The sequence below is a fragment of the Jaculus jaculus genome, chromosome 7, assembly GCF_020740685.1.
Source record: "Jaculus jaculus isolate mJacJac1 chromosome 7, mJacJac1.mat.Y.cur, whole genome shotgun sequence".
NCBI lineage: Eukaryota > Metazoa > Chordata > Mammalia > Rodentia > Dipodidae > Jaculus > Jaculus jaculus.
Window position 1 is genome coordinate 114,779,662 of NC_059108.1, and position 26,558 is coordinate 114,806,219.

The window sequence follows — 26,558 nt, forward strand, 5'->3', positions numbered from 1 at the left end:
GCATACAGAGTCTGAGTATATCCTGAGCTACCTAGCATGCCTTTTCAGAAACAAATAAAAAAGTAAAATCCCAAATTAGGAAGATTATTTAGTTTTATTTTCCAATTCTTTATCAGTTTTTTGAAACTTTGAGGTACTCCATCCAACTATGTTTTTTCAATCCATTCTTTAAAATAAAATGCAGCTGCGTGTATAAAACAGTGGCATCAACATGGACTCATCCGTCCTCCTACCTACCTCAGTGTTTGACAACTACATGTTTATGTCTTGAGGAGCTATAGCATCATGATTCTCTATTAAGAATTCTGACAAGGGCTGGAGAGATAACATAGAAGCTAAGGCGCTTGCCTTAGAAGCCTAAGGATCCATGTTCAATCTCTCTCCAGATCCTACATAAGCCAGACACACAGTGACACAAGTGCAAGATCACACACGCACACTAGGTGGAGAAAGCATCTAGAGTTCAATTGCAATGGCTGAGGTCCTGGCATGCCAATTCTCTCTCTCTAAAATAAATAAATAAATAAAAGAATTCTGACAAGCCTTGGGCAAGTGCTTAAATAGAAATCAAAAAATTACAGCCAAATTTTTAGTTCTAAATAGAAATTTGCTGAGATTAGCATCACAATAATCTCTATGTGGAACATACACTGCTGGTTAGTGTCTGTGTGTGCCGTTTCTTAATATTGAATTACTATTGTGCTTCTCTTACCATGTGAAATAGGTCAGAGTAGTTAGAAATGCAATGTTTGGAAGATAATTGCAAAAGTATTTATAAACCTGATAATCCCCCAAGAAGTGACTTTCATGTTGGAAAATATACATTTACCTGCTCAAAGAATTTGCATAAGGCATAACAAAATACAATTACAGATAATAATTGTATTAGTCAGGGTTCTCTAGAGGAACAGAATTGCTAGAATGAATTATTTTAAAAAGGGAATTTATTGGATTAGCTTACAGTAGTCCAATAGCAGTTGCAGGCCCGAGCATCACCGAACCTGGTAGCTGCTCAGTCCACATGGCCAGATGCCTCAGCAGTCCCGACCCGGCACTGCAGATGGTGCCAGAAAGCCTGGAGGCTTCCTGAGGAGCCGCTGGGTTTTGATCCACACAGGTCTTCAGTTGATGTTGGTCTTTAGTCCGTACTGGTCTTCAATCCACGCTAGAAGGTAGGGAGCAGCTCCGACAGCCAAGTGGAAGGAAGGAAGGAAAAAAGGGAACTCTTCTACTCAGAGCTTCCTTATATCAAGTCCCCCTCTGAGTGGGGCCACCCACTCTGGGGGAAGGGCTCACCCTGGGGGAAAGACCTCCTCCTTTAGTTGATCCTTCCTAGAAGCAGCCTGTGGATTACTAACAGATCAAGTTGACAACACCTTAACTATCACAAGTCCACCCCTTATCAACTTGGCATCAAATCATGTCTCCTTAAATCATACTTAATTTCCAAATGAAAACAGTAACAGGCTCATAATTCCGCCTAACAGCGCATAACTATCCCACATACAACCGGAACCGCAAAATCTTCCCCCCAACACAAGCTTAGTTTCTAATACAATGGGTCTAATATAAATTCAACAGTTAGCTAATGATATATTCTTAATATTGGTGTAGATACCAACACTCTGTTATCAAGGCAGGACAGAAACATTGCAATCACAGTCCTCATTTCTGTAACTGATCATGTGGCCTTAGCTGATATTTGTAACTGCCTTCTTCTACTCCCCATTCTGTATTTCCTCCACCTTCAGCAAGCACCTCAGCAGGTCTTGGTTCTTTACCTGGAGGGGTAACCCATACCTTCATTCCTGAAGGATCTGGGCCATTTATCACACTACTTCTATTGGGTCGTTGCAGTCATCCACTGACTTTGACAACAGGACATGGTAATACTAACAGACGCCCTAAAAGATCTCCTGCACTCCAGGCATACTCTTCCTTACCGCCATTGTGGAGGAGCATCCCAATTCCCCCTGGTAATCTGGATCAATCACCCCTGCAATCACTGTAACTCCTTTCTCAGCCTGTTCACTCATGGGCATTAGGAGCCCAAAGTGACCAGGGGGAAGTCTTAGCTTCCAGTTCAATAGAATGTTCTTTGTGTCTCCTGGCAAAAGCACTCCCCCCACTGGGACCAGCTTCAGAGGCAGCTTCAGAGGCAGCAATGGCAGATCCAGCAGTGGCAGCTACAGCAGAAGCAGCAGTGGCAGCAGCAGTGGCAGATCCAGCAGCAGCAGCTTCAATAGCAGCAGCTACAGTAGCAGCAGCGAAAGATCCAGCAGCAGCAGCTTTAGCAGCAGCAGTAGTGGTTCCAGCAGCGGGGGTGCCGATCTGCAGGGTCACAGTTGCTAGGCTCGGTTTGCCCTGCAAGAAAAGTCAGTGCCCAGCTCTGGAAATCAAAACAGCAGCCCAACGACCCAGCCAGCAACTTGACTGAGACCAAAATCATCCAAAAAGGTAACTGGAATTGCACCAGGGAAGGGTCTCACTTGCTCACAAGCTGACTTGGATCCCTCAACAGACCAGAAATCTTAACCTCTTTGTTGATAGAGGATCTGGTTGTTATAATACCTACTCTTACATAATTACTTGGTGCTGTTTTTGATTGAATGTGTACAGTGTTTAGTTAACTTTTAGAATCTACCTGTATTTTATTCCACTCAGCCTACTTGAATACTCCCATAGCATGCAAACTCAACCCCTAGGAACACCTTTGTAGATACTCTGAGAGTCTTAAGAGCCACACCTAACACCTTAAGCTCTTACCCTGAAGATATATAACATCAGATCAATTGATGCAGCTAAGAATACCCAGTTAACTAGAAAATCTAAGCATTAACTTAATCCAAGATGTAAAATTATTACATTATAACACAAGAAACACTAAAAAGCAAGACAATATAAATCCACCTAAAAGTATTAATGCATCAGAAATGACCTCCAGTGAGAACAAGTTAGAGGAAATGCCTCAGAAAGGTTTCAAAAGAATGACTGTAAATATGTTCAAAGAAGCCAATGTACAAATGAAAGGAGTCAAAGAGGAAACCAAAGGAATCAAAGAAGACGCAGGACACCAATTTAATGAAATAAAGAAGGCAATAAATAAAAGAAAAAAAGAAAAAAAAGAAGACATAAATAAGGAAATAGAAATAATAAATAAATAAGCCAAACAAAAAATGGGCTGTGGAGCTAACTAGAAAGTTCTCAAAGGAAGAAATATGAATGGCATATAAGCATCTAAAAAAATGTTCTACGTCACTAGTCATCAGGGAAATACAGATTAAAACTACATTGAGATTCCATCTCACTCCTGTCAGATTGGCCACCATCATGAAAACAAATGATCATAAATGTTGGCGGGGATGTGGAAAAAGAGGAACCCTTCTACACTGCTGGTGGGAATGTATTCTGGTCCAGCCATTGTGGAAATCAGTGTGGAGTTGCCTAAAACAGCTAATGAGTGATCTACCATATGACCCAGCTATAGCACTCCTAGGCATATATCCTAAGGACTCATCTCATTTCCTTAGAAGTACATGCTCAACCATGTTTATTGCTGCTCAATTTATAATAGCTGGGAAATGGAACCAGCCTAGATGTCCCTCAACAGATGAGTGGATAATGAAGATGTGGCACATTTATACAATGGAGTTCTACTCAGCGGTAAAGAAAAATGAAGTTATGAAATTTGCAGAAAAATGGATGGACCTGGAAGGTATTATACTAAGTCAGGTAACCCAGGCCCAGAAAGCCAAGCACCACATGTTCTCTCTCATATGTGGATCCTAGCTACAGATGATTGGGCTTCTGCATGAGAATGAAAATACTTAGTAGCAGAGGCCAGTAAGTTAAAAAGGAGATATAAAGGCAAGAGAAAGGAAGGTAGGAGGGTACTTAATAGGTTGGTATTGTATATATGTAAGTAGAATGATTGAGATGGTGAGATAATATGATGGAGAATGGAATTTCTAAGGGGAAAGTGCGGGGATGGAGGGTATTACCATGGGATATTTTTTATAATCATGGAAAATGTTAATAAAAATTGTTAAAAGATAAAATAAAATTAAATTAAAAAATATTTATATAAAGATAATATAAATTACAAGTCATAGAGTTGAAGTATTTTCAAATTTCATGTGGACATTTCTTTTAAAAAATATTTTTATTTGGGGCTGGAGCTGTTGCTTAGCAGTTAAGGTGTTTGTCTGTAAAGCCAAAGGACCCAGGTTTGATTCCCCAGGACCCACATTAGCCAGATGCTCAACTGGGCACATGCATCTGGAGTTTGTTTGCAATGGCTGGAGGCCCTGGCACACCCATTCTCTCACTATTTCTCTCTTGCTCTCTCCCTCCCTGCCTAACTCCCTCTTTCTCTGTCAAATAAATAAATTAATTAATATAAAATATTTTTTAAATATAATTAAATAAATAATATTTTTATTTATTTGCAAGGAGAGTAAGAGTGAGTGAATGGGTGTGCCAGGGCCTCTTGTTACTGTAAGCAAACTCCAGATGCATGTGCCACTCTTCAATAGTGGGAAAAAAAAAATAGGAGGCATTCTCCACAATATAGGGGAAAGACTTCCTGAACAAAACCCTAGTAACCCAGGAAATTAAGCAAGCACTCAACCAATGAGATCTCATGAAGCTAAAAAACTTTTGTACAGACTAACATACCATAAGCCGATCCAATAGATTACCCACTAAATGGGAGAAAAATCTTTGCCAGATATACCACAGACAGAAGCCTAATATCAAGGATCTACAAAGAACTCAAAAAACTAAACAATAAAAATCAAACAACCCACTCCAAAAGTGGGGCAGAGAACTAAATAGGGAGTTTTCAGAGGAAGAATTACAAACGGTTATCACACACTTAAGAAAATGTTCAACATCCCTAACAATTAGGGAAATAAAACAACTATGAGATTCCACTTTACCCCTGTAAGGATAGCAAACATTAAAAAATCAAATTAAAATAAATGTTGGTGAGGATTTTGGAGAAATAGGAACACTCATTCACTGTAGGTGGGAATGTAAGCTGGTACAACCACTATGGAAATCAATATGGAGACTCCTGAAAAGGATAAATATAGAGTTGCCAACAGACCCTATTATTCCCTTACTGGGTATTAACCCTAAAAGCTTCACATCTCAGTTCAGAGATATTTGCTCAACCATGTCTATAGCTGCTCAATTCATAATAGCTAAAAACTGGAATCAACCCAGGTGCCCATCTTTGGACAAATGGATAACTAATATGTGGTATATCTGCAGGATGGAGTTCTATTCAACAATAAGAAAAAAAAAATGACACATTGAAATTTGTATAAAAATGATCAAACTTAGAACAGATCATTCTGAGTGAACTCACATAATCCACCATCACAGAAAGGCAACTGTCACATGATCTCAGTCATCTGCAGTTCCTAACCTAGATCAGCCCAAGTGCTGACATAACTGAATAGTATCTTGAGGCTTGGACAATAGGGAGGGTAAGGCTTGGGTGTGTGTGGGGGACACAAAACTGAACCCAAATTGTACTGGTATCATAGAATTCTATTTCCTGTAAGTCAGACTAAATGGTGGAACCCTCAAGAAGACCTTAGGGGGAGGACCTGAAGTGAAGGGCCCTGGAGAGGGTGAGATGAAATCTAACCTTAAATTTATCCTGTTTCTCTTTCTTCTCTCTTTTTTCTTTCCCCTTGGTGCTGGCCTGCAATTCCCTATACCAGGGTATGATCTACACCCACAATGAGCTGTTGATCAGGGAGACCTAGTAGCTATCCCAAAACAAACAAAACAGAATTGTGTCAGAGCACTTGATTACCCACCACAGATTAGTGATAACAGCCTTCTGCTGAAGACACCATACACTGTCAGCACAGACCACGGAGAGACCTGGTCAGGTTCCAGAGGAAAGCCAGTCCCCAGACAATTAGCCCATCAGTGCTGGAAGTCACTACATGAGCAACTGGGGGAAAGTGGCCAACATCTGTCCAAGCAACTCAAAAGTCTAAGTGACTCAGAAGCAAACAACCTTACATGATGCTCACACAAAGGCAAAAGTGGCACACAGCCATGCTGGGTAACCAACTGCTCTTGGATTGGCTAACTGATCCATTCAGTGGAAAGGAAACCATATCTGGAATTGGGAAACAAGTCAGAATCATACCCAGCTAATGATTCTGCTTTCCATTGTCAAACTCCCACTAACGTTAGACTATAAGAGGGTCTACACCCTTTCAATTCTCTCTAAATTAATAATGGTCATCCCAAACTCCTGAAGAATGACATTGGTGGCCATCTCATGGGAACGTTTGTCTCCCAGGTCAAGGGATAGAACCAGTATATCTTTTGCTTTTAAATTCCCATTCTCTAAATTAAGATAAATAAACACATTAGCATAGAAGACATGTCATACTTCAGTAAAACTGCTTCCTACACCACCTGTATCTATTATTTTCTTCAGTACTGTGAAAAAATACCTGGCAAAGGCAAACTATGGAGTAAGGGTTAATTCCAGCTGACAGTTGGAGAGGACACAGTACAGCGTGGTGCTGTAGGCACAGCTACAGGAACGTGAGGCAGCTGATCACATCACGTCTGCAGTCAGGAAACAGAGAGAGATGGCATGCCTATTTCCTTTCTCCTTTTTATACAGTCCAGTAATCTCAGCCCGTGGAATGGTGCCATGCACATTTACAGTGGGTCTTCCCACCTCAATTAACCTAACCTAAACTCCCTCACAGATAAGCCCAGTTTGTTTCCATTGTGATTCTAAATTCCATCAGTACTTAAACATTACTGCTTGTCACCATAACAGTCAACCACACCATTTTATGTCATAATCTTCCATCCACTGACTCATAGTTGTAGGGGCATCTCATAATACAAAATGCATCCCGTTAAACTTCAAAAGTCACCACATTCTTAGCAGTCCCAACACTGTTCAAAGTGTAAGTGCACAATCTCTTCTTAGATTCAGGAAATCTGTTAACTGTTAGCCCTTGTAACACAGACATGGGCCCCAAAGAACACGGATGTCAACCTCACCTGCGCAGACTGGAAGGCAGCTCCAGTCTGCAGCTAGACCACCCTGAAGGTGGTGGTCAGGAACAGCTTCTTGGTTCTTCCTCCTTAATGTTTCCTGGAACATTTGTCCTGTCCCCGGGGTCTTTCCTAGTCTGTCTTTCTCACCTGGGATTTTTTTTTTTTTTTTCCTGCCTACAGGGTCTTTCCAAGTCTGTCTTCTCTCATTTCATGTAAATTTTGACTTAACTAATGAAGTTCATCCCAACTGGATTTTTTTTACAACTCTGAGGTTTTAAGAAAACCTGACCCAAGTCGCCAAGATGATTTTGTGGGAAGATCCCTCCCAGCTTGAGAGCATTTGTACTTTACCATCTGCTTTATTTTCCTAAAATAATTCTTTCATAACTTCTCCATCTGTGTGTCTACACTGTCAGTTCTTTGCTAGTCATAAGACAAGAGCTCAAGCGACAGTGATTTAGGGAATTAAAGTTCCTGGCACTCTAACCCCTAAACTATGCCCAACCAGAACCCCAAGGAGTTTCTTTGCTCTAAACACGAGTAACACAAACATGAACTGATTTTCCTAATCCGTTCGATCAGGGTTTCAAATTAAATAACTGCTAATAGTCCCGCCCAGTTTTCACTTCCACTATTCCAACTTTTTGCAGTGGAGTTGTCTGCAGGGAATCTGAATGGTCCAAGTTCTGGGCAATGATATGATGTAATCATCTTGCATTTTAAAATTAATGTCTTTCCTTTTGTTAATCATGTCTAACATCATTTGGGGAATATCATTTTATAAACACATTCCCCAGATGTGTGATCTCTCATGTTAGAAGAACCCAATATTTCATACAAGATATCAGGTACAGGACAGACACTTAAATATGACCTTGTGGGCTAGAGAGATGGCTTAGCAGTTAAGCGCTTGCCTGTAAAACCTAAGGACCCCGGTTCGAGGTTCAATTCCCCAAGACCCACGTTAGCCAGATGCACAAGGGGGTGCACACGTCTGGAGTTCATTTGCAGTGGCTGGAGGCCCTGGCATGCTCATTCTCTCTATCTGCCTCTTTCTCTCTCTGTCACTTTCAAGTAAATAAATAAATAACAAGAAAAAAAAAGGTTTAAAAAATAAATAAATAGGACCTTGTTAAAGACTGTACAGAAAAAATTCACTAAAGCAGAGGGAGGAAATTATACTGATGTTGATGGTCCTTGTTTTTAGACTCAGTAGATTGCTGAGGCACATTCCTGTCTTTAACATAGTATGCACAGTTTGGCCCCAAATGACAAAATATATGTAACTTTAATTTTTTGTTTTGTATTAGCAAAGTTATAATCTGTAATCTAGTGAACTGTTTAGTTGAACCATTAAACCATTTTACTTATTTATTTATTTGTTTATTTGTGTGTGTATGTGAGAGAGACAGAGAGAGGAAGGGAGTCAGAAAGAGAGTATAGGCACATTAGGGCCTTCTGCCACTGCAATGAACACCAGACACATGTGCCACTTTGTATACCTGGCTTTACATGGGTACTGGGGAATCAAACAATCACACCCAGGCCATCTGGCTTTACAAACAAGCACCCTTAGCTGCTGAGCTATCTCTATAGTCCTCCCCCCCTCCACATATTAAACCATTTTAAACTATTTCAAAAAAAGAACAAGAGCAGGGCCTGATGATGCCAGCACTTGGGAGGCAGAGGTAAGGAGGATTGCCATGTGTTTGAGGCCACCCTGAGACTATATAGAGAATTCCAAGTCAGCCTGGGCTAAAGTGAGACCTTACCTTGAAAAACCAAAAAAAAAAAAAACAAAAAAAACTCTTAATTTTTAATTCTTTTCTTGCATTGTCTTTGTGTGTGTGTGTGTGTGTGTGTGTGTGCGCACACACAGTCATGTGTGTGTGTATCATATTTGTACATGTGTGCTGGTGGATGTATATAGATTCATATATGGATAACAAGTTCAATGTCAAGTATCTTCTTCAATAGCACCCACTGGCAAGCACTTTACCCACCTGAATATCTCTCCAGCCCAATAATGCTTGGGCATGAGACAGTGTCCTTCAATATTACTTTGTAGGGATCATAATTGTGGCTTCTTTTGCCATAATATTAGTAATAGTTGAAATTATGATTTTACTCCTATTTTTCTGCCCTCCATTGTATATTTTCATCTCTGTAAAGTTGCATTAGCATTCATGCTAATATAAATATAGTATCTGTTAGTATATAATATACTCCAGTTTAGAGAAGAAACAATACTTTTTGAATGCCAATTCTCCTCCAACCTTTCTTCATTTCTCACTTGTTCTTGTTCCTTTGAGACCTTGAGGTGCATCAGTAAGTTCTTGATTTGAAATTTCTTAGATTTTTTTTTAAAATGTATGTCCCTCTTAGGACTGCCTTTGCTGTTTCCCAAAGGTGTTGGTAAGTTATGTTTCCCGTTTCATTTGATTTAGCAATTTTTATATTTCACCCCTGATTTCTTCCTTACAACACTAATCACTGAGAATTGTTTTAATCAGTCTCCATGTATTTCTTTAATTTCTCTAGGTAACCAATTCTAATTTCATTCTCTTGTAAGCTAATAAGACATGAAAAATTATTTCAATATTTCTTATTGGTGAATCAGAGAGCATGACTAGTAAGTCAATGCCCTAAATACAACTTCAAAAATAATCTTCAATTGCTTTTGGACCTAAAATGTGGGCTTCTGAGAAGAATGTATATTCCATAGCTGTTTGATGGGATGTTTTGCAAATGTCTGTTAAGAGCATTCAGTCTATGATGTGTTTAATTCTGAAGTTTCTTTGTTGATGATTTTTTTTCTGGAAGGCTTATCTATTGATGACCGTGGAATGCTGAGTCACCCACTATGATTGGATCAGGACTTATCTGCCCCTTTGTGTTCAGTATTGTTGATTTTATAAAACTGGGTGCTCTAAAGTTCTACATATATCTACATCTACATATATATATGTAGATACATACATATATATACATATATATTGGCATTATATTTTCTTGATGGAGTTCTTTAACATTCCATGTACTTTTGTTTTGATGTCTACTTTGTCAGTACTAGATACAGGCACTCCTGCTTGTTTATAGGTTTTTTTCTGTGTGTGTATAAAATATCATATTCCATCATTTCACTTTCAGTCTCTTATGTGTCTTTGTTAGTGAAGCAATAGTCTTATGATCCCAAAACTTGGGTCTTATTTTCAATTAAACTTGTCTGAGTAATTAGTTAAGGCAGTTTATATAAATATGTACAAAACATACTTGCATATATGCATATGTATATACGTGAATATTTGATTATGTGTGTGGCTACTCACATGTGAGTGTAGGTGTGGACACATGGCATGCATGTGAAGGTGAATGGACAACCTTAAGTGTTGGGCCTTGCCTTTCACTTTGTTTTGAGGTTGGATCTCTTGTTGTTCACCACTGCATATGCCAGGCTAGCTGGTGTGCAAGCTTCTGGGATTATCCAGTCTCTGTTTCCTACATCACCTTAGAAGGGCTGGGACTAAAGATACTTGCTACTGCAGCCAGCTTTATGTTGACTCTGGAGATCCAAACTCTGGTCATCAGACTTGCTCAGCAAGAGCTTTACCCACTGAGCCATCTTCCCAACCCCATATTACAGCTATTTATTGAGAGGTATGTACTAAGTCCTCCCTTCAAAATAAAGGTATCTGCTATCACACCTGAATATCAGTGAATGGATCTGAAGCAGATTCATAACCTAGAGGTTAGGTCAGAAATACATACCTGGGGCTGGAGAGATGGCTTAGAGGTTAAGCGCTTGCCTGTGAAACCTAAGGACCCCGGTTCGAGGCTCGGTTCCCCAGGTCCCACGTTAGCCAGATGCACAAGGGGGCGCACACGTGTCTGGAGTTCGTTTGCAGTGGTTGGAAGCCCTGGCACGCCCATTCTCTCTCTCTCCCTCTATCTGTCTTTCTCTCTATGTCTGTCACTCTCAAATAAAAAAAAAAAAAAAAGAAATACATACCTGATATGAAAAGCAAAGAAAAAGAAAGAATGGAAAATACAGTAGGAGAATAAGAGATATGGACTTACAGAAAATCTAATATTTGTAATAGAAATTTCAAAATGATAGGAGAATGTGACAGAAGCACTGTTTAAGGAGATGATGCTAGACTATAATACAATGTTTGTTTGTGGGCTGTTGTTGTTGCTATTACTGGCTTTTGTTTGTTTGGTTGGTTAGTAGTTTTTTTTGAGACAAGATCTCATGTAACCCATGTTGTCATCAAATTCATTATGTAAAAGAGGCTGATATGAATTCTTGATTCTCTTGCTCCTTCAACCTCTGGAATTTCAGGTATGTGCTACTATGCTCAGTTCTGTTACAGTGTTTTTAATATGGACATTTGTTGCTGTTCAGTGTTTAGACATGTATTGCTTTGTCTAACCTAGTCTTGAAATCATGGGATCATGGGATCCTCATATCATCCTCCCAAGTAGAATAGACTAAAGGTATACTCCACCATTCCCATTGTAAAACTTTGAGTTGCAGGACTGGGGAGATGGCTCACTGGGTAAGAGCACTTGCTTTATAAGCATTAGGATCAGATTTCAATTCCCAACATCTACATAAAAAGCCAAGCATAGTCAACATGCCTGTGACCCCAGTATTGAGGAATACAGACATAGGAGAATCTGTGGGGCTTTTTGATGAAAAAGTTGGTCCAGAATCATAAGCTTATGTTTCAATGAGAAACTGCATATCAAGGCAATAAGCAGAAGAGCCTTAGAGGATGACACTCCTATGCCTTCCACTCATGTGCACAGCCGTGCATATCAGCACACATACATGTATACAGCACACATACATGTATACACCACACATACACAAATTCAAAAATATTTAAATTATTTTGATTCTTTAGCAACACAGTATATCAAAGAGAGAGCGGAATAATACCAGAAACTACAAAAGATTTTTCCAGGACACCTGAAGAGCACATAAAAGAAAAAGAAAGGAAACAGAGCCAAAATGAGGAAACAGTCTATGGGTTCAATCCCAGCTCCAGGCATAATACTTTGCCCAAGGCAAGCCTGGCAGCCTAAGAGGCTAGCAGTACTAGAAAAGGACAAACACACAGTTCTCCACAGCAAGAAATTCAGGGGGAGAGTTTGATGTGACTATTCCTATGTGATAGGTTAAAATTGGAGAAGAAAGAGATTTTGTCACTCCCCACATTTTGGAGAAACGTGACCAAATGCCTTCTTGAGAAAAAGCCTTTTTTGAGACTAAGCTAGTCCAGGACCTTTAAAATAATTTAGGGAGTCTTGTGATAGCTGACAGTCTCTGTGTGGAAGACAGCTGTACAAGGCAACTGTGGAGAGGGAGAGAGCTAGAAGTGGACACATTGAGATGCTCAAGCAACAGGAGGTTCAGTCTATGATGTTCATGGGAGCTGGTGGCCCCACCTTGTCTAACAAGAAACAAACACCATCCTGAGAATAATGCGGAGACTGAGAGCCCTGAATCTGCAGGAAGGAGGCTTTTGGGCTTCTAAAGCCTTCCAGTAGCTGAAGAGTTTCAGGTCTTATATTGAGGTCTTCAATCCATTTGGGCTTGATTTTTGTGTATGGCAAAATGAGTGGGTCTAATTTCAATTTTCTATATATGGTCATCCAATTTGTCCAACACCATTTGTTGAAGATGCTGTCTTTTCTCCAGTCTACATTATTGGCACCTTTGTCAAAGATCAAGCAGCTGTAGTTGTTTGCCCTAAGATATGGGTCTTAGGTTCTGTTCCATTGTCTATGTTTCTATTTTTATTTCAGTTCCATACTGTTTTTGTCACTATGGCTTTGCAATATAGCATTAGATCAGGTATGGTGATATGACCAGAGATGTTTTTTGCTGAGTATATGTTTGGATATTCAAGACTTTCTGCCATTCCATATGAATTTTGAGCACATTTTTTTTCAATCTCTGTGAAGAATGATGCTCCTATTTTTTATTGATATTGCATTAAATCTTTATATTGCTTTTGGCAGAAATGCCATTTTCACAATATTAATTCTACCTATCCAGGAGCATGGGAGGTCTTTCCATCTTCTCAAGTCCTCCTCTATTTCTTTCTTGACTGCTTTTATATTTTCATCATATAGGTCTCTCACATCCTTGTTGTTGGAGTCACGTTCACATTGTTGGTAGAAATCACCCAACCAAGAACAGCTTGTTGGAAAAGGAGGTTTATTTTGGCTTATAGGCTTGAAGGGGAAGCTCCATGATGGCAGGGGAAAATGATGACATGAACAGAGGGTGGACATCACCCCCTGGCTAACATAAGGTGGACCATAGCAACAGGAGAGTGTGCCAAATACTGGCAAGGGGAAATTGGCTATAACACCCATAAGTCCACCCCCAACAATACACTCCTCCAGGAGGCTTTAATTTCCAATTGCCATCACCTGGAGAACCAAACCTCCAAAACACTTAAGCTTATGGGGGCACTCCTGAATCAAACCACCACACTTGGTTAGTGTTATTCCGAGATATTTAAATTTTTTGTTGCTATTGAAAATGGGACAGTGTCACTGATTTCTTGCTCTGGATGTTTGTCCTGTGCATATAGAAAAGCTACTGATTTTTGTGCATTGGTTTTTTTATCCTGATACTTTGCTGAGGGAATTTATCACCTTTAGAAGTTTTGAGATTGAGACTTTCAAGTCACTTATTTATAGGATCATGTCATCTGAAAATAGGGCTAATTGGACTTCTTCCTTTCCAATTTGAATCCCTTTTATTTCTTTCTCCTGTCTTATTGCTTGGGAGAGTACTATGTTGAAGAGCAGTGGTGAGAGTGGGCAGCCCTGTATTGTTCCCCATCTTAGTGGGAACTTCTTGGGTTTTCCCCAATTAAGTATTACTTGGGCTTTAGGAGCTTTATATATAGCCTTTATTGTGTTGAGATAAAATCCATCCCTACCTATTTTTTTCCAGTGTTTATATCATGAAGTGGTGTTATATTTTGTCAAAGGCCTCTCTGTATCAATTGAGATGATCACGTGCTTCTTATGGTTCAGTTTATTAATGTGGTGTAATTCGCTGCCAATTTCCATATGTTAAACCACCTCTGCATTCCTGGGATGAAGCCTGCTTGATCAAGGTGGATAATGCTTTTGATGGGTTCTTGAATTTGGTTTGCAAGGATTTTGTTCAGGATCTTTGCATCTAAGTTCATTAGGGATATAGGCCTATATTTTTTGTCCCTTGTTGTCTGGGTTTTGTATTAGATTGATGCTATCTTCATAAAAAGAGTCAAGGAGGATTCCCTAGTCTCCAATTATGCAGAATAGTTTGAGAAAAATTGGTTTCAGTTCTTAGAAGGTTTGATAGAATTCAGCTGAGAAGCCATCCAGTACTGGGCTTTTGTATTTGGGGAGGTTTTTGATCACCTTTTCAATCTCCATGGATGTGATAGGTTTTTTAGGAGATTAGTGTTCTCTGAGTTTAGTTTGGGCACGTGGCATATGTCTAGGAATCCATCCATTTCTTCCAGATAATTTAATTTTGTGGAGCAGGGGTTTCTTCTTTCTGCTGTATAATTTACTGTTGGCAAAACGAGAAGCTCTGGTGCTTGGGATCTACTCTCCAGTGTCAGCAGCCTTCTCCCTCCTGCAGGGCAGGATCTGAAAGCCAAGTCCTTCCATAGAGATCTAAGATCTGTTCACATACCACCAGTGTGAGACTAGAGAACAACCTCACCTGTAATTCCTCAGATGCTGTCCAATTTGATTTTAGTATATATAGTTAAGAGAGAGAAAGAGGCAGACAGAGAGAGAGAGAGAGAAAGAATGGGCATACTGGGGTATTTAGCCACTGCAAACAAACTCCAGATGTATGTGCCACCTTGTGCACCTGTATTACATGGGTACTGGGGAATTGAACCAGGGTCCTTAGACTTCATAGGCAAGTGAGTCCCAAGTCAATCATAGATAGAGTGAGTCCTGCTTCAGAAGAAAACTGAAAAGAGAGAAAGAAAGAGGAAGGAAGGAAGAAAGAAAGGAAGGAAAGAAGGAAAGAAGGGAGAAAGAAATGAGGGAAGGAGGGAAGGAGAGAAGGGCAGGAGAGAGAGTAAATCCTTTTTGTGAGTTCCCTAGTTCATCTGCTTCACAATAGCAGCTTCAGTAACCTAAACCTAATCTCTGTTCCTGAAATTTTAAATCTGATTGAATTTTTCCAACTTGAAGTCTTATACTTTTCAGTTCTATATCTTCTGCTAAGCACATTAGTACATTACTTTCCAATTCAACGTTGATCAAACTCTGTGGACATGAATAGTAGAATGCAGCCAGCTCTTATGCCAGTAGTCCAGTTCCAACAAAGCTCTCTACTATCTCTTCTCTTTGAAAGTTCACAAGCTCACACAATTCTCTCTGCACTTAGCATTTTCAAGCTCTTGGCAGAAAAGCCTGTTATACTTGGCTTCAACATTGTGAGGCTTCTGCAGTCCATCCACATTCCTCCAGCACAAGTTCCAAAGGCCAAAATCCACATAGTCAGATTCATTTCCAAGTATCAAGTCTACCTACATTCCTCTAGCACACAAGTTTCAAAGACCAAAATACATATGGTCAGATTCATCACAGTAATGACTTCACTCTTCTGGAACCAAATTCTGTCATAGTCAAATCCATGTTGCTGCAATGAGCAACCAAACCAGAAACAGTTTATGGAAGGAAGGGGTTTATTTCAACTTACAAATCCAGGGGTAATTCCATCAATGGCAGAAGCTGCTTACTTCTATGCATCCAAAGAGAGAAAAAAAATTGCAGCAAGCAAAACACCAGCACCTACACACACACACATCCCCCCAGAGCACAGACTTTCTCTCTCACACCTTCTGATTGGAATCAGATCTGCTCCTAAACACACCCTAGGGCTAGACTCCAGGATCCACCCCCCAGTGACATCTCCTCCAGCCAAGTAGCTGAGGGTCCATGTTATAAGTTTAATTTTAACATTTGAATCAATGTGGGACATATATTCAAACTACCATAGATGTTATTGTATAATCTATAATTATTTTGAAGATACCTGTTATTATATTCAATTATAGCAACAAGGGTCAAATTTCAGTGAAGTAAGCAAACTCTATTAAAAATACAACTTTGTAGAGGATGGAGATATAACTCAGTCATGAAAGTGTTTGCCATACAAGCATGAGGACCTGAGTGTACTTCCACCAAACCTACATAAAAATATATCCAGGTGTCAATCTGGAAGTATAACTTAGTAATGTCATCCACATGGTAGTGGTTTTAGAAGCATGAAAAGTGCAAGATGGAGAAAATCATGGATAGAACTATGGCTCCAAAATTCCACTGAGGTAAGACCAAGCAATGTGAGGCAGGGTCAAAGATACTGAACGGAGGCCCTATGAGGCCACTTTATTCAGCAGTAAAGGTTAATCCTAACTTGCAAGGGACACCCCAGGATGTTGGAGATGTCATATCCCTAGAATATCCACCAAAGAAAATGACAATATCAGGGAAGATCATGCCCCAGAGAAAGGCAATGGGTACCATAGCTGGAGAGGCAGACCTGCCCAGGAGAGTATTTCATCATGTGCCCAAGATGCAAGGTATGAATCCCAGCATGTGGTATTTGCCCTGCTGGATTTTAGTCTTGCTTTGATATAATCATTCCTTACTATACTCCCATTCCTCTATTTTTGGAATGGGAATGCTTATCAGGTGCCATTATACATTGGAAGTTGTAACGTGTGTTTTAATTTCACAGAACTCACAGTCAAGAGACTGCCTCAGAGACTTTCGAACAGTATCCAAACTGGCAAAAACTATGAGGACTTTTGAAGTTGGATTGAACATATTTTGCAATATGAGATGACCATTAAAGTATGGTGCCAAGGGGGGAAAAGATTACAAGTTAAAAGTGTTATGTTTGGGCTGGAGAGATGGCTTAGCGGTTAAGCGCTTGCCTGTGAAGCATAAGGACCCCGGTTCGAGGCTTGGTTCCCCAGGTCCCACGTTAGCCAGATGCACAAGGGGGCGCACACGTCTGGAGTTCGTTTGCAGAGGCTGGAAGCCCTGGCGCGCCCATTCTCTCTCTCTCCCTCTATCTGTCTTTCTCTCTGTGTCTGTCGCTCTCAAATAAATAAATAAATAAATAAATAAATAAATAAATAAATAAAATAATAATAATTAAAAAAAATTTTAAAAAGTGTTATGTTTGAGTATGAAGTTGATACGGGATGAATTTTGCAGCAATTACTTTCTTTTGTGACAAAATACCTGACCAGAAGCAGTTTGTGGGAGATAAAGGTTTATTCATACTTACATTTTCAAGGGGAAGCATATTGGTTTGATTTATGTGTCCCCCATAAACTCAAGTGTTCTGAATGCTAGGGGACAATTTGGGCATTGGAGTCTCCTGGAGGTGATGTATTGTTGAGGGACGGTTTATGAGTGTTACAGCCAGCTTCCCCTTGCCAGTGTTTAGAACAGTCTTCTGCTTGCTGTTGTCCACCTTATGTTATCATGGAGCTTGGCTTCAAGTCTGTATGCCTAAATAAATCCCTACTTCCCGTAAATGTGCCTGGTTTGAAGGTTCATCCACTACAGCAATTATGTTCTTGTTGCTGGGACAATACAATTGTAACACAGACTGTCTGCTCATGCTATTCTTTCCCTCCAGGACAGAACCTTCCCCTCAAAACTAGAAACCCTTTTCATTTCATGACCTGCTTCTGGTCAGACATTTTGTTCTAGCAATGCAAAGGTAACTGTGCTTGTTTGAACATAAATGCATGTCCCTCATAGCCTGAGGGACTTTTGATTAAGCTTGTAACTTAAGTCTTCATCAAGTAAAGGCCTGCAGGAGGGAGCGTTCCTGGGGGTTGGATCTTAAGTACAGACCTAAACTATGTTCAGAGCCAAGTTGTAGCTTTGGCTGTTGATGCTTGCTGGATTTTGTTGTTAATTAGTTAATTTATTTATTTGAGAGAGGCAGATAAAGTGAGAAAGAGAGAGAGAATGGGAACACTGGGGCCTTTAGCCACTACAAACAAACTCCATATGCATGTGCCACATTAAGCATCTGGCTTTATGTGGGTACTAGGGAATCAAGCTTGAGTCCATTGGCTTTGCAGACAAGCGCCTTAACTACTGAGCCATCTATCCAGCTCCTTGGCTTTTGTTTTTTGTTTTTCCTGTCTCTGCTATGGATTGATGGAAATGAGCCAGCTTCTTCCACCATAAGGGAACTTACCTTGGATTCTATGACTAAAATGAATGATTTCCTCCTATAAGCTGCTTCTGGTTGGATGTTTGTTCCAGTAATGAAAAGTAACTGTAATACTAAAATTGGCACTGAGAAGTGGGGTCCCTTCCTGAGATGATTCTGACCCTGTGGGTTTTGGAATGTGTTTGTAGGATGTGTAAGAACTTGGTACTTTAGACTGGAGAAGCCTTGCAGTGTTGTAAGCAGAGCTTGATAAGCTGTCTTAGTGAGAGTTTGAAAATGCAAAATGAAGAGGGAATTGTGGACTGTGAAGGTTTGGCTTATGAAGTCTCAAAAGGGAAGGAGAAGACCTTGTTGGAACTTGGCTACTGGTGGAAAGGCTGACTGCATTCTACTGCCCATGCCCAGAGATTATTATCAAGGTTGACTTTAAAAGGAATGGACAAGTGTACTTGATAAAAGGTGTAGAAGAGAATGATCTGAAAGATGTATGGCTTATCACAGGAAAAATTATGCATGTTTGCATTTTGAGGTACAGAGACTGGTTTTAGGTTACTGAAGCTGCAGTTTTTCAGCTGATTACCACCATTAAGTGTGGGCCAATTGCTGTATATTGAAACAATGGATATTATGGCCTGAGGGTAAGCCATAGAAGGCTCAAATGAGTAGTAGAATACAAATTCTATTTACAAGGTGGCTCTAAGGAAGGCTTGAAGGAAGATTGCTAAAGGAGCATGCTGTTCTTCAAGGTCAAGATTTATTCCCCCCTTGTATTAACAAATTTGGTAGCCTTCCTGGTACTATAGAGTATAACAAATACTAGGAAGGAAAGCTCATTGGATGTGCAACATTGTTTTGATTTTTAGAAATGGTTCCTGGGCAATGTGAAGCAGGGTTAAATCCTTGTTGCCCAGTATGGCCATTGTATGAAGTTGACCGGTTCTAGGAGCCACTGAGATGTGGCATGTGAAGCATATTTGAAACCCCTGTTTGAAGACCCAGTAAGACCATTGTATCAAGATGAATTGGTTCTAGAAGCTTCCACTGAGATGTGGCATGTGAAACAGAGTTGAAATCCCTGTGTGGAAGCACATAAGGTCATTGTATGGAGCTGCGATTCTGGATCTCTGCAGAGGTAAGATAGTGTGAGGCAGAGGGAAGGTACCTGCAAGGAGGTCCTGTGTAGCCCTCATGGGTAGCTGTAATGATAAACTGCAAGATGTAGGGGAAACCCAGGATATGGGGAGCGTCAGGACTATGGGATAGCTGCCAAGAAAAAGTTGTGGATTATAATGGATTCTTCCTGGGCTGCAGGCAGCACAGTTGTAGAAACAGAACTGGCCAAGCCTTGGGAACCCAAGGGATTTCATCATGCTATGCATGGAACTGCAGTATTTGACATTTATACTACTACTTTTCAACCTTACATTGGCCCAAAATGTACTGCTATGCTGCCAGTACTCTTTCTTGCAATGTGAAGGCTTGCTCTTTGCCATTATGTACTGGAGGTTTGAAACTTGTGTTTTGATTTTACAGGGCTCACAGTTAGACTCTCTTAAGTCTCTATCGGAGATTTTTTAAGCATTTTTAAATTTTTTTTAAAATTTATTTATTTGAGAGCGACAGACACAGAGAGAAAGTCAGATAGAGGGGGAGAGAGAGAATGGGTGCACCAGGGCTTCCAGCCTCTGCAAACGAACTCCAGACGCGTGCGTCCCCTTGTGCATCTGGCTAACGTGGGACCTGGGGAACCGAGACTTGAACCGGGGTCCTTAGGCTTCACAGGCAAGTGCTTAACCGCTAAGCCATCTCTCCAGACCTCCATCAGACTTTTGCTCAGTGTCGGAACTGGTAAAGACTATGAGGACTACGAAAGTTGCACTGAAGGTATTTCGCATCATGAAACCACCAAGAATCTATGGGGACTAAGGGAAGCATGTAATGGTTTTAATGTCCCCCACTACCTCATGTGTTTGTGATTAAGATTTTATACTCAATCCTCAGATGATGCAGCCTTTCAGAGGTGGAGCCTCCCTGGAGGAGCTTTGTCACTGGGAGCAGCAACCTTGGGATATCCTAGCTCAGCCCTGCTTGCCAGTGCTAGTAAGTACTGTCTCTCTTTCTTGCCTGATACTGTGGTGATGTAACACCCAGATGTCTGCTCTGGCCATGCTTTCCCCATGGTAATGAAAGTTCCCCTTGAAACCATAAGCCAGAAATTCATCTATTCTTTCCAAAAGCTGCTTCTGGTCAGGTGTTTTGTCCCCGCACAGAGATGATAACTGCTAACCCCACTGACGACCAAATACCTCATGCAAATTGTTGTTAGTGCTGGAAGAACTGAGTTCAAGCAACCTTACCTTAAGAGCATGTTTGCTGGCACAATATCCACTGGAAAGGGGTACAGACGTGCTACAAGGCTATTCACGATAATAATCTTCCCTTGCATCCTCTCCATCATATGAGGAAGAACACACTTTGTCAAACACACTGTCCCCAAGTAGTTCACCTCTATTAGATCCTTGAACACATCCTGGTTGGCATCTTGAATGAAATAATATTGGGCTACTCCACCATTGTTGAACAGGATATCAATCTATTTAAATAAAATCAGAAAGAGGGCCTTCTGGAGAAATCTTCTGGATTGGTTTATGGACTTTTGTAGAAATGACTAGTTTTATTATTTACTTGAAGAATCACTGCAACAATGTCATATTTCCACAAGTCAACATTGAAAAGACAAAATAAGGAGAATTCACCAATGGAATTCTCATTTTAAGTAACTTTTTATGGACTGTAACAAAAGTTCTAAATGTAAAGCAACAGTGAATTTTGCATTCTTCATAGAAGAAATGGCACCTGTAGAGGTATGAGAAGTACATGTTACCTAGTCCAAGACCAACAATATAAGGTCCAAGTTATAGGCATGGTCTTAATGCAAGCAGCCCAGCTCCAAGAACCCATTTTAATGAGCATCATAGGAAGGAATCTCTTTGGCAGTTACATCAAGCCCAACAAAGCAACATGATTCATGGTCTATAAATAAAAATTTCTACTCACTCTTCCAAACTCCTTAAGAACAACTTTGGTAGCCATTTCATGGGAACTTCTGTCTCTCAGGTCAAGGGGCAAAACAAGTATATCTTTTTCTTTTAAGTTACCATTCTCTCAATTGAGACACATAAACACATTAGTAGGGAACTCAGGCCATCATTCAGTCAAGCTCCTTCTAGTCCAACTGTATTAGTACCTTTCCTCATTGCTGTGATGAAATGCCTGGAAAGGGGAACTATGTGGGGAGGATTAATTTTGGCTTACAATTTGAAGGAATACAGCCCATCATGGTGGGAAAAGTGTGGCAGCAGGATCATGAAATAGTTAGTGACATTTTATGTCTGTAGTCAGGAAATATGGAAAGATGAAATGCAGATCTTACTTTCTCCTTTTTATACAGTAAGGGGAAAAGTGCTTTGAAATGCTATTTTCTGGTCACAAATTGGTTGTTGTAGTTATTATTATCTGTACAAGACCTGTCATGGATTATGGAAAAGGGCAAAAGAAAAAAATAGACATCAATGTAGAAGAAGGAAGAGAAGGAAAGAAGGCGTTCAGTGTTGGGGATGGGAGAGGGGGGCAAAGAAGGGTGCTAGAAGAAGGTTGTATAAATTTTTCTAACAGTATTTTATTTTAATAAAAATTGTCCTTAGGACAAAATATTTGGATAGTATACTTGAAGACAAACTTGTCTTTCTGAAATTTGGCTTGTTGTCATGTTCTGTGAGATTTGTCTGCCCATCTTTGGGGAAAACATCCCTATGTCTGGTGATATACTCATATCAGAACAATCCTCCTATGCAAAACAGTGTTATATATAGAAAGGGGTAGGTTAGGAGGCAAGAGTTGGAATTAGGTGTCAGAGAGGTTCCCATGGGGTGAGCATCTTCTCCCATCATACCCTTCTGCCAGTATGGATTAAGAGGAAAGGCGTTTTCTCCTGGTAGTAGTAGCTAGGAGCTGGCCCACCAAAACAATGATTCCATTGCCCTGGCAGGACAATAGCCTTCTACCCTATCCAGCAAGTTTTCTCTTTCTTCCTCAATTTCCAGGGCCTAACCCCATGGGTAGGCCTATCCTGAGGCATTGTTCCTCTTGGGCCCAACAACCAATCAGGTCCCTATACACACCAAAGTCATGGGATGAATCTCATTGTAATTGGATGATTGATTCATCTAATGAGCCTGAAATATGTGTGTAAGTATCTCTTAGCTCCTTTGGCATTCTTAGTCCCTTACCTTTCTTCACTCTTTCCTTGTGTGAGGGGAATCTTCTCCATCTCCCCTCCTACTTCCCAGCCTTAACCCTTTGGAGATGAGAGCAGATGGATGTTTCCCTGGGTCTCAGGGAGACATGCAGTTGCATAGATCTCAAGATGACAGATTCCAGATACCATAATCAACCTTGGCTTCTGACCCTACCTCCCCACAGGGCATCATTCTCTGTGTAATATGCTACTTACATTTCCCATTTTGAAAAAAAGACATTCCTTTTATTCTATGTAGCAGAAATCATATGTAATCAGCCATGACATTGAAGCTGACATAAAATGAGTAAGGATCCTTCCAAATTAAATTGCAGAGCTTATGTTCAAGCATGTCATGGATAAGAAGCAACCTATTCTTCCCCTAAAACAAAGATATGTGTACTTGATCACCAACAATCCACCAGCTTTTAAGAAAACTTATGGTCACTCCCTAATGCCAAGAACCAGTGGAAAAGCAAGAGTAGGAAAGTGGCAGAAAAGAAGGAAATGCAAGGGAAGCTACTGAGCAGCGGACAGAGGAAAAGGTCTGGGCCAATGCACTTGGAACTTTTGAGCCAGGGTGAATGAATGGGAGCAATCCCACTTTCTCTCTCACACCCAAAGCTGCACTTGAGTCTGGAATCCGACTCACTTCTAGGAAGCACAGGTGCTGTTTGGGATTTACTCACCCAGGCACCTTCTCTTCACCCACTCCAGCTCGGGCACTCTTCTGGCTGAAAGCACCAGAGAAACTCCTAGTTTAGACAATTGGAAAGCCAGCTCCTCGCCAATGCCACTTGATGCTCCATCACCCACACCACCATGTCAGTCAGCTCCCATTCTGGTGAGGAAGGAGAAGGGACGTGGGGTATGATACCCCCACACCAAAGGGCAGCAAAACATCAATGAAAAATTAAATAAACTTTAAAACCATACATTGACTATCAAGACCTGATATTTGGAGCTTAAAAATTCAAGTATGCTAAGAAAATTGGCTTCTAGACATTTATGCTTATGTCCACAGATAATGCTGCTCTCAGTCTTCTGCAGAAAAAGTTTCCTGATTACAGTGGGCTATGGTTAATCTCAAATGTCAAAACTGATCAAAGTACTCAAAATAAGTGACTTCTGAGTCCTCAGTTCTACATAGGACATCTATGTAATCTTCCAGCAAGGCACAGGGAACAACACCAATGTGGTTTAGAAAGAAGGTAAGAGCTAGAGGGTGGGGAAGAAAGCTGTGGAACTCTTTTGCCTGGACACGACATGGTCATGAACTCACAGCCATGGCAACTTCCACAAGACCTCATAAGATAGGGTCGTCACCATTCTGTCATTGACAGAGGAGGGGCTCTGGGGTCCCCATCCCTCCATGAGGAGTTATTGATAGTGCCTGCTTGCTGGGGGAGAATCATTGTCTTCAATGTTGCATGTCCACTAGTATGTGGGGGAAACAAGAACTAGCATGCTCAGTGGCTTGTGCTTGCAGAGTCAGTGGACTGGTTAGCCAAGGAGCCATAAGACAGGATTTAGACCTGTCAGCTCCCATCAGTAAAAAGGAGCCTGAGGGCTTTGGTCATTGGTTTCGGTTAATAGTTTCATATTAATATAAAAGTTAGGAAATTGCTTTGACCTCTACTCTGGTTCACAAGTATCTCCAATAATCACTGGCCAGAGGGTAAAGGTTAGAAAGATTTTATTATAGAGCAGAAGAGAAGGACAAAGACACCTGTGCCACCTGGTGACGCTGCTCTGGGCGTTTTGTTTTGTTTTGTTTTTTTGTCTGTTTGTTTTTGTAGGAAGGTGAACTCCTTCAGGGAGGAAGAGATCTAGGGAGGGAGTCAGGTTTAAGAAAGACAGGGATCTAGAGAAGGAACTCCTTTAGGGAAAAAAAGATAAGGAAAAGCCCGTGGTTTTGTAACCTCTTTCAGTATGGAGAAAACACAGCATACACCATTTCTTTTTTTTTTTTTCTTCTTCATTTATTTGTTCTTTGACATATTTATACACATAATTATTGTAATCTGACCATACAGACACCTAGAAAGAGCCTCACAAAGCCAAATCTAAGTGTTAAATAGAAACCTAGAGTTCAGTCAATGGTCATGCCACTCTGAACACACAATCTCATCAGAAACCTTAGAGTTGAATGCCAAACCCAGCTTGAGAATTCTCTCCACTATCCACCAAATTGACTATCCACCTGATTTTCTTCCAAGAGGCTGAAACTGATTATCTTTTCATTTTGAACCAGTGGAATCATGCAAGAATTCATTCTTCTATTTCATGCTGTCTGCCTCTACCTTGCACTGACCTCAGACAGCAGTCGTGTTATCTAGTATGAGAAAGAATGAGCCAACCTCTCATGCACATGGCCCTCCTTCATGTACTTGAAGTCAGCTGTCATGTCTTCCCAAAATCTTGTCCTGGCTGGCTTCTCTAAGGCTAAATATGCCCAGGTTCTGCTATCTGTCCTAACATGACACGGAATCGGGTTTCTTTACTCTGCTCTCCCCCTCTGCCCGGGACCCATTGGTCAATGCTCCTACTAAATGAAGTGCTGGACACAGGACGCTGGAGGGTCTGAACAGTGCAGAGCAGAATCAGATGCTGTCACTACTTCCCTTCTCTCCAAGCACGTGCAGTTCATAAGGTGAGGCTCAGACTGTGTCAACCCTTTGCTGTGTCCTCAGTCCTCAGCCCAGAGACAAGGTTTGTAGTTGTTGCCTCAGACACTGAGCCTTAATAAGGCAGCCAGGACCTCTAGTCTTTCCGGGCAGCCACTTGTCTTATGTTGAGGTTACAGTCAGCTGAAACCTGAGCTTTCTTCACATGCATGCACTGCAATTACCTTTTACCATACATTGGGATCATGCCATACATTTTTCTGGAACAATGTGGAATTTGTGCCTTTAATCCCAGCACTCAAGAGGCTAAGGCAAGAGAATCACCCTGATGGCAAAGCCAACCTGGAGCCACAGAGTGCGTTTCAGGTCAGCTTGGGCTAGAGTGAGACCTGACCTCTAAAACCCAAAAACAAACAAGCAAACAAACAAGCCCACATGTAAAATATGAGATACCATCATGTGAGCCATCAGCCAGCTTCCTCACACACTTTGGGTATTTTCATAGAACAGGGACATTCCACTGGGGAAGTCTGGCTCTGGGCAGGCCATTTAATTTGTCTAGATGGCAGTTTCCCCATCTGGAAAAGCAAAACTACGAATTCCACTTTGTAAGAGTTGTCTGAAGCTCAGAGGGAATGTGTGAAGTTCTGAGCACTGCAGACCCAGCATATTCACATGTGTGCTGTAAGGAGCCACAGAAAGGCAAGGCAGACCAAAATGAGAGAGAAAGAAGGTCCCTGAGTGTGCCAAGAGTGATCTTGTTCCAGGAAGAACACCTTCAATCCTTGATGCTATTATTCACATAAGCAGGTAACTGCTGTCAAATGGGATTTGGTCTCAAAAGTTCTGTAGAGTGAGAAGCAGAGGGTAAACACCCCAGAGAAGGAGAGACAAGGAGGCAGACCCCTTACCATGGCAAGGACCACTGGTACTGCCTGACATCCCTGAGAGTTTGTGAAGAAGTCAGAGTCCTGGGGGGTGACTCTTGTTCTCTTGGGGGTAGTCCAGAGACCTCTCCCTGTCTTGTGGGTAGTTTGGGGGCTTCTGAAAGGGCTTCCTAGACTGGAAGGCAAGAACTTGCCATATTGTGAACAGGACAGTACACGAAAGAGGTAGAATTCAACATTAGCCCTGATTTCTTCCTCCCATAGAAAAGTCCTGGTGACACCAACCGAGGAGGTCCCAGGACTGCCACGAAGCCAGCGAGATCAGGATGCTCCCTGGCCTCTCTGACCCTCACCTGGGCAACGCCCCTGCCACTGGGCCCACAGCAGCGTCATGTCGCATCAAGCCGCAGGAACAGCAGCAGCAGAACCGCGCCCAGGGCCAGAGCAGC

At 41.1% G+C, this 26,558-nt stretch overlaps 1 pseudogene; it reads right to left on the reverse strand.

Moving 5' to 3' along the window:
- The window catches only part of LOC101611518, a 30,183-nt pseudogene extending 3,666 nt beyond the window's left edge, over positions 1 to 26,517 (reverse strand).
- Between the last annotated feature and the right edge of the window lie 41 nt (positions 26,518 to 26,558).